The sequence below is a fragment of the Salvelinus fontinalis genome, chromosome 2, assembly GCF_029448725.1.
Source record: "Salvelinus fontinalis isolate EN_2023a chromosome 2, ASM2944872v1, whole genome shotgun sequence".
NCBI lineage: Eukaryota > Metazoa > Chordata > Actinopteri > Salmoniformes > Salmonidae > Salvelinus > Salvelinus fontinalis.
In genome coordinates, this window is record NC_074666.1 from 17,833,252 (window position 1) to 17,846,479 (window position 13,228).

The window sequence follows — 13,228 nt, forward strand, 5'->3', positions numbered from 1 at the left end:
GCGTGGGGCATCCACTTTTCTCAGCACTATTGCTGGTATCTTTGAGTTTGTAATCAACACACGTTGACCTTCTGCCAGCTCCCGTCTCTCCGTAGCACGGTGTCTCCAATTAAAGCCTCCAGTTGAGTTTGTTTCAGCCATTTGTCCCTCTCAGCGAAGTCCTTCCTGTTAGGCTATTGGGGTTTAAGCTGAGCCGGCGAGACAGGCAATGGGGAGCGCAGCCTCCTGCCCAACAGGAGCTCGACAGGCGATGGCCCATGATGCAGTGGTGTAACTCTGTAAGCTAACAGAGCCCTGTATGGATCTGTGTATAAATAAAACTGTGAAGGACCTCGGCGTTACTCTGGACCCTGATCTCTCTTTTGATGAACATATCAAGACTGTTTCAAGGACAGCTTTTTTCCATCTACGTAACATTGCAAAAATCAGAAACTTTCTGTCCAAAAATTATGCAGAAAAATGTATCCATGCTTTTGTAACTTCTAGGTTAGACTACGGCAATGCTCTACTTTCCGGCTACCCGGATAAAGCACTTAATAAACTTCAGTTAGTGCTAAATACGGCTGCTAGAATCCTGACTAGAACCAAAAAATGTGATCATATTACTCCAGTGCTAGCCTCTCTACACTGGCTTCCTGTTAAGGCAAGGGCTGATTTCAAGGTTTTACTGCTAACCTACAAAGCATTACATGGGCTTGCTCCTACCTATCTTTCCAATTTGGTCCCGTCGTACATACCTACACGTACGCTACGGTCACAAGACGCAGGCCTCCTAATTGTACCTAGAATTTCAGAGCAAACAGCTGGAGGCAGGGCTTTCCCCTATAGAGCTCCATTTTTATGGAATGGTCTGCCTACCCATGTGAGAGACGTAGACTCGGTCTCAACCTTTAAGTCTTTACTGAAGACTCATCTCTTCAGTAGGTCATATGATTGAGTGTAGTCTGGCCCAGGAGTGTGAAGGTGAACAGAAAGGCTCTGAAGCAACGAACCGCCCTTGCTGTCTCTGCCTGGCCAGTTCCCCTCTCTCCACTGGGATTCTCTGCCTCTAACCCTATTACAGGGGCTGAGTCACTGGCTTACTGGTGCTCTTCCATGCCGTCCCTAGGAGGGGTGCGTCACTTGAGTGGGTTGAGTCACTGACGTGGTCTTCCTGTCTGGGTTGGCGCCCCCCCCTTATTAGGTTGTGCCGTGGCGGAGATCTTTGTGGGCTATACTCTGCCTTGTCTCAGGATGGTAAGTTGGTGGTTGAAGATGTCCCTCTAGTGGTGTGGGGGCTGTGCTTTGGTAAAGTGGGTGGGATTACTCAGACCAAGCCACCACACCAACTGTTGAGCCCTCAGTCTGCATTTGGTTATCCCCATGTGTCCCTCATGCACTCTGTCTAGCACTTCTGGTTGTAGAGTCTCTGGAATAACTATCTGTTGTCTTTTCATGAGAAGGTCTCCATTACAGTGGAAGTCACTTTGGTGCACCCAATAGGGCTTCAGCAGCTGAGGCAGTTCCTCCTGCCTGGGCCATCCCTTTTTGCACTGCTGCACTATCTGTTGACAGATGGGGTCTCGTTGTTGCTCCTCTGCAATCTGCTGCAGTTTGGTCTGAGATGCAGGTAGACTGTCTCTTACTGCATTAATGAACACCTGTACCTCACCCTCTAGGCATTGCTCCTCCTCTGATAATGGGCGTTTAATTGGGGCCCTGGAGAGTGCGTCTGCTGTGATCAGTGCCTTCCCTGGCACATACACCATCTTGTAGGTGAACCTCAGTAATCTGAGGCGGAAGCGCAGAACTCTGGGAGGCAAGTCGTCCAGTGCTTTTGTCCCTAACAGAGCCAACAGTGGTTTGTAGTCGGTCTCTGCTGTAAACTGCGAGAACAAGCCTTTCACATGCCCATGTGATAGCCAACGCCTCCTTCTCCACTTGTGCATACCTTTGTTCCATGTCAGATAAGCTTTGGGAAATGTATGCTATTGGACGCCACTCCATGTTGTCCTGCATCTGTGTGAGGACTGCCCCTAGCCCAAAGGATGATGCATCTGCTGATACCTTTGTCTTAGTGTGGGGACGGTACTGGGCCAGCACTCTCTGTGAGGCCAGGTCTCCTTTGATTTTGTCAAACGCAACCTGTAGCACATGACCCCATGACCAGTCATTCTCTTTGGCTAGTAAGTCTCTCAGGGGTTTGGTTGTATCTGAAAACTGTGGTAGGAACTTACCCACATATGTGGCCATGCCTAAGAAGGTCCTGACTTCAGCCACGTTCTAGGGGATGGGCATATCTGTGATGGCGCTGATCTTCTCCGGGTCTGGCTAAATTCCAGTTGCACTGATTTTGTGTCCCAAGAACAAGACCTCTGACTGTGCAAAAGTGCATTTTCATTGAGTGTCAGGCCAGTCTCCTGGAGTCTGGTCAGAACTACTGTGAGCCTTACATCATGTTCTGCTCTGTCCCATCCACACACGAGCATGTCATCCACGTGGACTATGACACCACTCAGACCATCGAACAGCTGAGACATGCAGCTTTGGAAATGCTCGGGACTGGAAGCGATTCCAAATGGAAAAACATTAAAACAGTAATGGCCAAGCGGTGTTATAAACATTGTGAGCGCCTTACTCTCTGGTGACAGCGGTATCTGCCAGCTATGTGAAGACTTGTGAGCCATCCAACTGTGACTGCTCCACTGATTGTAAAATGTGCCTCTCTCTGCAGAGTGCCTCATTCAAGTTAGTCATGTCCACACAGATCCTTATGTCCCCATTGGCTTTTCGGACCACCACCATCCCTGCACACCAGTCAGTGGGACTATCTATTTTAGACACCGCCACAATTTCTTCCGTCCTCCCCAACTCTTCCTTTACTCTGGCCAATAAAGGGATAGGCAGACAGCAGGGGGTGGTAAGGGCATAGGGGGCTGCATCCTCTTTCACATGGATTTTGTAGTCACCTTCTATCCTTCCTAGGCCAGAAAACACTTTTGGGAATTTATTTTTGAATACCTCACCTGGGTCCTCCAGTTCGCTCACTCTCTCAATGAGTTGCAATGCTTCAATTGCTGGCAGCCCCAGCAACTGTCTGGCCGGAGAGTCAATGACGAAGACAGGCTGGATGGCACTTTTGTCTTTACTCTCCAGTTTAATCCCCAACTGCCCTACCACTGCTAATATCTTATTACTTGGCCCATACAGTGTTTTGTTTGTAGAGAGCAAAGGGCCATCTCTACTATAGCTATACAGGCTAGTTGGTTATTGCTGTCACTGCTGCCCCTGTGTCTAGTTTAAATGACACAACCTCCCCATTGAGTTTAATGTCTGAAAGACAGCCAGCATTGTTTCCCCTTACTTCTCCCAGAAAGATGCTGTCCTACTGTACCTCCTCTGAGACCTCATGCATTTGCTTTAATCGACAAACAACTGAAAAGTGTCCTCTCCTGTGACATTTCATGCATTCCATATACTTTGCTGGGCAATCTTTCCAGCTGTGGAAAGGGGAATTCCCACATTTGCACAAGCACTTGACCTAGCTACTGGTGCTGTCTGTGATTGTTTTCTCCACGTCTGTCTCTGTTCTGTGTTCCCCTCCATTTTTTAAAGCTCGGTATGAAAATGCATTTATTTACTCACTCTCTTCACTCTGCAAGAAGCTGCTGCCGTGCAACATCATCTGCTGTCTTTATACTGTCCCACTCTGCCTAACCTGGTTTACAGCTTTGGACAAGGTAAGCTGGGAATCCAACTGTAACTTTTAAGAAAGTGATATATTTCTTATTCCCACTACAATCCGATCTCGAATCAGCTCTTCCCTGAGTGCGCCAAACGGACAATAAACGGACAATGTTCTGCTAGCTTGTGAACAGCTGTAATAAAACTGTCGGATGTTTCACCCTGCTCGCGCACATTAAACCTAGCTCTCTCAAATATAATGTTGTGTCTCCCTACAAAATGCATTTCAAAACCGTTTTTAATGGCACTGTAGTTAAGTTTCTCTTCCTCAGTCAAGGGTGAAGCATTTAATATATCCTCGGCTTCATCACCCATAGATTAGATCAGTGTATTAATTTAGGCACGACAACGATGTTCTAGCTTCAGCATGTTACTAGCCTAGTCTGCCTATGTCATACATAGGTACGGATACCCCCAAGGGACATCCTACTACAACATCCTCGATAAAAACCTGCTGCAGCCACTACAAACTAGTCTACAACAAAAGCTAGCTAGCTAGACCATGGGAAAACTACTGCTCGCTATTGCACAGTGGCCTATTGGCCTTTGAGAACGCAGAAGTTTCCATACGTTTTTGTAACAACGGTCTCACCCATTACAAGTCAATGTGATTGGTTGATTCCACTCTCACTCTAACATTTTGCCCTAATACAGTTGAATGGCAGATGCGTCTGCTGGCCTAGCCAATGGCTGACTTAGATAGCTAGATTTATCATCCTAGAGACCACCAAAGAAAAATCCTGATTGGATATTTCTTTCTCTTCAGTGTTAACCCTTTCCTTTCTAACAAACACAGGAGCGATTAAATCAGAACATGATTGAAAATAATAATATAATTATTACTATTTGTATTATTTTATAAATCCTTAGCTTTTCTCTGAAAGCGTAGAAGGCCCAAATTGTTCACCGCTGTGTTTGGGTTAGTAATAATTTGTAATGTGGCTCTATTTGCCTTCAGCATGCATTTTTTCACCATTCTGAATGTCCATATGAATACAAATGTTCTTCTGAAATATGAACACAGAAATACTTTTGAACTGTTATTATGGTGGCGATTTGACAAAATTACAATCATGGTCTTGAATTAGTCTTGCAACGACAGGAATGTCTCTTTTTGTGACAACTTTGATTTGCTGTGGGAGCAACCAGCACTTTTTAAAAGAGACTGGACTTACCCTAACCGCAGGGGTTCCATTATTATTTCCAGCAACATCGCAAACTGTTTTTAGAGACTGACAGACAGGGTTTGGTTGTGCTCCAGTTCTCCCTGTCAGAATAAGCAACAGAGGACATTGAAAGCATATCAACTCCTGTATAAATGGCACTATGTGTAACGGGTGACGCTCTCCTCATCCTCGGAAGAGGTGAGGAGAGAAGGATCTTCAGACCAAAACGCAGGCTTAGGGAAATAAGCCATCTTTATTAACAACGATGATGGCAAACACGAAACGACACAAAACACTTTCCAAACTACAAAATAACAAAACGACGTTGACGAGACCTGAACATAAACTTACATAACTAAACATAAACTTACGTACAGGTAACAGACGACATCGAAACGAAAACGAAACAAACAAACGCTACAGTCCTATGTGGTACGAACATAACATACGGACACAGGAGACAATCACCCACAAACAAACAGTGAGAATGCCCTACCTAAATATGACTCTTAATTAGAGGCAAACGCAAACCACCTGCCTCTAATCAAGAGCCATACCAGGCAAACCGAAACCAACATAGAAACAGATAACATAGAATGCCCACCCAACCTCACGTCCTGACCAACTAACACACAAAAACTAACATAAATAGGTCAGGAACGTGACAGTACCCCCCCCACAAGGTGCGAACTCCGGACGCACCAGCACAAAGTCTAGGGGAGGGTCTGGGTGGGCATCTAACCACGGTGGTGGCTCAGGCTCCGGGCGCGGTTCCCACCCCACCATAATCCATCCTAGCCCCCTCCCTTCAAGAATGTCCACCCTCTTACTTCCCCCACAAAATCCTCCTAATAACATATCTAATAATGACAATACCGGGACAGAGAGATAAACCAAGACAGAGGGATAGATAAGACTATAGAGGTAGATAAAGATAGAGAGGGAGATCAGGATAGAGGGGCAACTCCGGACTGAAAGGCAGCTCCGGACAGAGAGACAGCTCTGGACTGATGGGCAGTTCTGGGTATCTAGCCTTTTCAGGCTGAAGGGCAGCTCATGGCTGACTGACGACTCTCGACGCTCATGGCTGGCTGACGGCTCTCGACGCTCATGGCAGGCTGACGGCTCTCGACGCTCATGGCAGGCTGACGGCTCTCGACGCTCATGGCAGGCTGACGGCTCTCGACGCTCATGGCAGGCTGACGGCTCTCGACGCTCATGGCAGGCTGACGGCTCTCGACGCTCATGGCAGGCTGACGGCTCTCGACGCTCATGGCGCTCTGACGGCTCTGGCTGCTCATGGCGCTCTGACGGCTCTGGCTGCTCATGGCGCTCTGACGGCTCTGGCTGCTCATGGCGCTCTGACGGCTCTGGCTGCTCATGGCTCGCTGGCGGCTCTGGCAGATCCTGTCTGGTTGGCGGCTCTGGCAGATCCTGTCTGGTTGGCGGCTCTGGCAGATCCTGTCTGGTTGGCGGCTCTGGCAGATCCTGTCTGGTTGGCGGCTCTGGCAGATCCTGTCTGGTTGGCGGCTCTGGCAGATCCTGTCTGGTTGGCGGCTCTGGCAGATCCTGTCTGGTTGGCGGCTCTGGCAGATCCTGTCTGGTTGGCGGCTCTGGCAGATCCTGTCTGGTTGGCGGCTCTGGCAGATCCTGTCTGGTTGGCGGCTCTGGCAGATCCTGTCTGGCTGACGGCTCTAGCGGCTCCTGTCTGGCTGATGGCTCTAGCGGCTCCTGTCTGGCTGACGGCTCTGTAGGCTCATGGCAGACGGGCGGCTTTGCAGGCTCATGGCAGACGGGCGGCTTTGCAGGCTCCTGGCAGACGGATGGCTCAGACGGCGCTGGGGAGACGGATGGCTCAGACGGCGCTGGGGAGACGGATGGCTCAGATGGCGCTGGGGAGACGGATGGCTCAGATGGCGCTGGGGAGACGGATGGCTCAGATGGCGCTGGGGAGACGGATGGCTCAGATGGCGCTGGGGAGACAGATGGCTCTGGCCGGATATGGCGCACTGTAGACCTGGTGCCTGGTGCCGGAACTGGAGGCACCGTGCTAATGATAAGCACCTTCCTACTAGTGCGGGGAGCAGGGACAGGGCACACTGTATTCTCAAAGCCTACTCTATCCCTGATGCGTGGTACCGGCACTGATGACACCGGGCTGAGGACAAGCACATCAGGATTAGTAGGGGGAGAAGATACAGTGGGTTCAGGGCTCTGGAGACGCACAGGTAGCTTAGTGCGTGGACCCGGAACTGGAGGCACCGGGCTAGATACACGCACTACAGGGAGAGTGCGTGGAGGAGGAACAGGGCTCAGGATACGCACTGGTAGCCTAGTGCGTAGTGTATACACTGTAGGTACTAGGCTGGGGCGGGGAGGTGGTGCCGGAAATACCGGACCGTGGAGGCGTACTGGCTCTCTTGAGCATTGAGCCTGCCCGACCTTACCTGGTTGAATGCTCCCGGTTGCCCGACCAGTGCGGGGAGGTGGAATAACCCGCACCGGCCTATGTAGGCGAACCGGAGAAACCATGCATAAGGCCGGTGCCATGTATGCCGGCCGAGGAGACGCACTGGAGACCAGACGCGTTGAGCCGGCCTCATGACACCTGGCTCAATACCCAATCTAGCCCTCCCAGTGCGGGGAGGTGGAATAACCCGCACTGGGCTATGCACTCGTACAGGAGACACCGTGCGCTCTACTGCGTAACACGGCGCCTGCCCATACTCCCGCTCTCCACGGTAAGCCTGGGAAGTGGGCGCAGGTCTCCTACCTGCCCTTGGCCCACTATCTCCTAGCCCCCCCCCAAGAAATTTTTGGGAATTACTCACGGGCTTTTTTGGCTTCCGTGCCAGACGCGTTCCCTCATAGCTCCGGTTCCTCTCCCCGGTAGCCTCTGCTCTCCTCCGTGCCTCCAGCTCAGCTTTGGGACGGCGATATTCTCCCTGCTGTGCCCATGGACCTCTCCCGTCCAATATTTCCTCCCAAGTCCAGAAATCCTTGTTTCTCTCCTGTCCTTTACTCCGTTGAGTTTCCCTTTGCCGCTTGGTCTTAGCTTGTTGGTGGGTGATTCTGTAACGGGTGACGCTCTCCTCATCCTCGGAAGAGGTGAGGAGAGAAGGATCTTCAGACCAAAACGCAGGCTTAGGGAAATAAGCCATCTTTATTAACAACGATGATGGCAAACACGAAACGACACAAAACACTTTCCAAACTACAAAATAACAAAACGACGTTGACGAGACCTGAACATAAACTTACATAACTAAACATAAACTTACGTACAGGTAACAGACGACATCGAAACGAAAACGAAACAAACAAACGCTACAGTCCTATGTGGTACGAACATAACATACGGACACAGGAGACAATCACCCACAAACAAACAGTGAGAATGCCCTACCTAAATATGACTCTTAATTAGAGGCAAACGCAAACCACCTGCCTCTAATCAAGAGCCATACCAGGCAAACCGAAACCAACATAGAAACAGATAACATAGAATGCCCACCCAACCTCACGTCCTGACCAACTAACACACAAAAACTAACATAAATAGGTCAGGAACGTGACACTATGTTTATTGTGAGTAACCTAATGTATGTTCCTTTAACTCCGCCTTCTAGTGAGTTAATACAAACTGTCATCTCCTACCATTCTGATAGATTGGAGACTACGGTTGTACCGTTCATAATTTGGTTGTTATTCTAATGGTTACCTTGAGGCAGATGCTCCAGGGGCAGAGTGGCCCACACTCATTGATTATGGCGCTTTTAAATGTTAGAGCAATCTCAAGTAAAACCTTTCTCGTGAATGACCTCATTACTCAGCGCAAAGGTGATTGCATGTTTCTCACTAAAACATGGCTGTCATCAGACTGTAGTGCCGCTCTTATTGACTACAGCGTTTCACACTCTATCAGAAAAGGGGAAAAGGGTGGGGGGACAGCATCTATTTTTTACTAATGCTCTCAGCTGTAATGTCAGCCACCAGTGCTGGCCATAACCCTGTATAGGCCACCAAAGCACTGACCCACATTCTTTACTGATCTATCTGAACTATTGTCTATTTTCCTTGAGAACTTGGATAAAATAAATGTGTTGGGCGATTGTAATATTCATGTTGACAAAGAGACTGACTCCAAGGCCATTGAATGTATTAATCTTTTGAGCTCCATGGACTTTATCCAACATGTTACTGGGCCCACCCATAAGGCCATACTCTGGACGTGGTTATTACCAAGAGGCTTTCTATTGACATATCCTCTATTGTTGATGTTGCTTTATCAGGTCACCACTGTGTATTTTTTACAACCTTGTTGCCCATAGCACAGGGTAATACTGAATGCATTATTAAGAAACGCTATCTTACCTCTGAAGTTGCTACATATTTGATTGAGTGTATGAACAATACTCCACCACCTATTCTGCCTTCCTCTTGTGATGATTTAGTTGATAAATTTAATAGCAAATGAAGTTGAAAAAGGGCACATCCAAACGGAGAGCCCCTTGGATGAGTAGGAAACAAATCAATTAAAGAGAAATTGCAGAAAAGCAGATCGGAAGTGGAGAATGTCAAAGTTTCAGGTCCATTATGATATTCTGAGAGAGCAGTTTGGTATATATAACAAGGCATTTAGCCAGACGGGCAAATTTTTCTAACTTTTAATCAGAATAATTTGAGAGTGCTCTTCTCGACCATTGATGGCCTGATAAATCCTACACACGCAGACCTATGTGAACTTTCTAAATGTAATGAGTTTGCTGCATATTTCAGAGATAAGATAACCAACATTAGGCTGGGTATCAGTCAAGCCAGACCTGATGAGAAATTTGATGATATGTGCCCTAGCCTACCACGCAAAGACACTATGGAATTATTTTCCCTGGTTGAAACAGATATGCTCAGGAAAGTGATATCACAACTTAAGCCTTCTACCTGCCTTGTCGATCCTATCCCCACCACCTTCTTCAAAACAGTTTTTAATTGCATATCTGAAGAAGTGCAAGCTATTATTAATCACTCCCTGTTCACAGGCACTTTCCCCACTGCACTAAAAACTGCAATGGCGAAAGCCCTTCTGAAGAAAACTTATCTAGATTCTTCAGCTCTTAGCAATTTTCAGGGATTCTCCAACCTTCCATTCTTAAATTCTGGAGAAATTGGTGTTCAAACAGCTTAATGATTTTTTAAGTGCCAACTGTATTTTAGAAAAATTACAATCTGGTTTACGTGTCCGCCACAGCACAGAGACATCCTTAGTTAAAGTGTTAAATTATCTTAGAGACAACCCAGATGCAAAACAGCTCTCTGTCCTTGTACTCTTAAATTTAAGTGCTGCATTCGACACTGTTGACCATGATGTCCTTCTGGACAGACTGGAGAGGTGGGTTGGCCTCTCCAGTCCGGTTCTAAATTGGTTTAGGACCTATTTAACCGGTTGAGAGTTTTTTGTCAACCTTGGTGAACATAACTGAGAAAAAATACATATCACATGTTGCGTTCCACAATGTTCGATTTTGCGTCCGGTACTGTTCAGTTTATATATGTTACCCCTTGGCAGCGTTATCAGAAACCACAGCATTGATTTTCACTGCTACACAGACGATACACAACCTTCCATTTCTGTATCACCAGATGATTTTAGCTCCACAGATAAATTATTAGACTATATTAGTGATTTAAATACTTGGATGACTCACAACTTCCTGCAGCTAAATCAAGACAAGACCGAGGTACTTATTGTTGGAGCCAAAGCACAGTGAGAAAATCTAGCTACACATTTTAATTCACGGGTAATAAAGGTAAAACACCAGGTAAAAAAAGTTAGGTGTTATTTTAGATTCTGAACATTTTTTTATCACACATTAGGAATGTGACCAAAATAGCTTTTTACCACCTGAGGAACATTGACACGTGTGGTCGTTTCTCTCTCAGCCTGATACAGAGTGACTCATCCATGCTTTTATTACAAGCAGACTTGACTACTGTAATTCTCTCCTGTCTGGTCTATCCAAGAAAGCCATTGGACAACTAAAAAACATACAGAATGCTGCAGCACGGCTACTGACCAAGACCAGATGGAGAGCACACATTATACTAGTTTTAAGGTCTCTGCACTGGCTGCCTGTAAGTTTTAGAATTCATTTTAAGATTGGTTTTTAAATCAATCCACAATTGTGCAGCCCAATACATGTCAGACATGCTTTTAAGTTATGTACCCAGTAGGGCCTTCAGGTCCTCTGGCACTGGCCTTTTAACTATCCCAAGGCCTAGGACCATGAGGCATGAAGAGGCAGCCTTTAGTTATTATGCCCCCCGCCTCTGGAATAGCCTACCAGAGAACCTGGGGGGGCTGAAACTGTGGACATATTTAAAAGCGATCTTAAAACACATATTTTTTGCTTTGCTTTTCCTTACGGTGCTTTTTAGTTGTTCAGTTTGAGTCATTATTTTGTTTTTTATTTTATGTTTGTTGTGTAGTAAATATTTCAGCTTTTATTTTCATTGTTTTTTATGTTTTTTTCCTGTAACGCACGTTGCGTTACATTCCATGTCTGATATGGGCTGTATAAAGCTTAATTTGATTTGATTTGTTGTGAACAGAGTTCCCCATTGTGGCAGTGGAGCTATGGTATGGGTAGGTATAAGCTACGGACAACGAACATAATTGCATTTTAACAATGGCAAGTTGAATGCACAGAGATAACGTGACGAGATCCTGAGGCCCATTGTTGTGCCATTCATCCGCCACAATCACCTCATGGTAATGCATGGCCCCGTGTCGCAAGGATCTGTACACAATTTATGGAAGCTGACAATTTCCCAGTTCTTCCATGGCCTGCATACTCACCAGACATGTCACCCATTGAGTATGTTTAGGATGCTCTAGATCGACGTGTGTGTTCCAGTTCCCGCCATTATCCAACAACTTCGCACAGCCATTGAAGAAGACTGGGACACAGGATGCAGTTCATAATAATGGCCGGAACGGAGCAAATGGAATGGCATTAAACACCATAATGTGTTTGATGTTTATTTAACTAGGTAAGTCAGTTAAGAACAAATTCTTATTTACCACGGCCTACCCTGGCCAAACCCTAACCCGGACGATGCTGGGTCAATTGTGTGCCGCCCTATGGGACTCCAATCACAGCCGGTTGTGATACAGCCTGTAATTGAACCAGGGTCTGTAGCGACGCCTCTAGCACTGAGATGTAGTGCCTTAGACCGCCGCGCCACTCGGGAGCCCATGTATTTGTTACCATTCCACCAATTCCACTCCAGTCATTAGAACGAGCCCGTCCTCCCCAATTAAGGTGCCACCAACCTCCTGTGGAGTGGGACAACATTCCACAGGCCACAATTAACAGCTTGATCAACTCTATATGAAGAAGATGTGTTGTGCTGCATGAGGCAAATGGTGATCACACCAGATACTGACTGGTTTACTGAGCCACGCCCCTACCTTTCTTTTAAAGTACCTGTGACCAGCGGATGATCTGTATTCCCAGTCATGTGAAATCCATAGATTAGTGACTAATGAATTTATTTCAATTGACTGATTTGCTATTATGAACAGTAACTCTAACTCGTAAAATCTTTGAAGTAGTTGCATATTGAGTTTATATTTCTGTTCAGTGTATTTGTACTAATGCATGCATGCAACTGTCCTTAGGACCTTTTTGTTTCTATTGTCCTTATTTTAAATGTCTTTAGTTCTGTCCTTTTATTTATTTATTTTTATTTTACCAGGTAAGTTGACTGAGAACACGTTCTCATTTGCAGCAACGACCTGGGGAATAGTTACAGGCGAGAGGAGGGGGATGAATGAGTCAATTGTAAACTGGGGATTATTAGGTGACCATGATGGTTTTGAGGGCCAGATTGGGAATTTAGCCAGGACACCGGGGTTAACACCCCTACTCTTACGATAAGTGCCATGGGATCTTTAATGACCTCAGAGTCAGGACACCCGTTTAACGTCCCATCCGAAAGACGGCACCCTACACAGAGCAGTGTCCCCAATCACTGCCCTGGGGCATTGGGATATTTTATTAGACCAGAGGAAAGAGTGCCTCCTACTGGCCCTCCAACACCACTTCCAGCAGCATCTGGTCTCCCATCCAGGGACTGACCAGGACCAACCCTGCTTAGCTTCAGAAACAAGCCAGCAGTGGTATGCAGTGACCCTTGAGCTGTTCCTGTCTAATGATGTTCTGTATTATGTCATGTTCTATGTTGTGTGGACCCCAGGAAGAGTAGCTGCTGCTTCAGGGGATCCTAATAAAATACAAAACACTAAAAAGATGCAATGTTGTTTCTATGGTGTGATG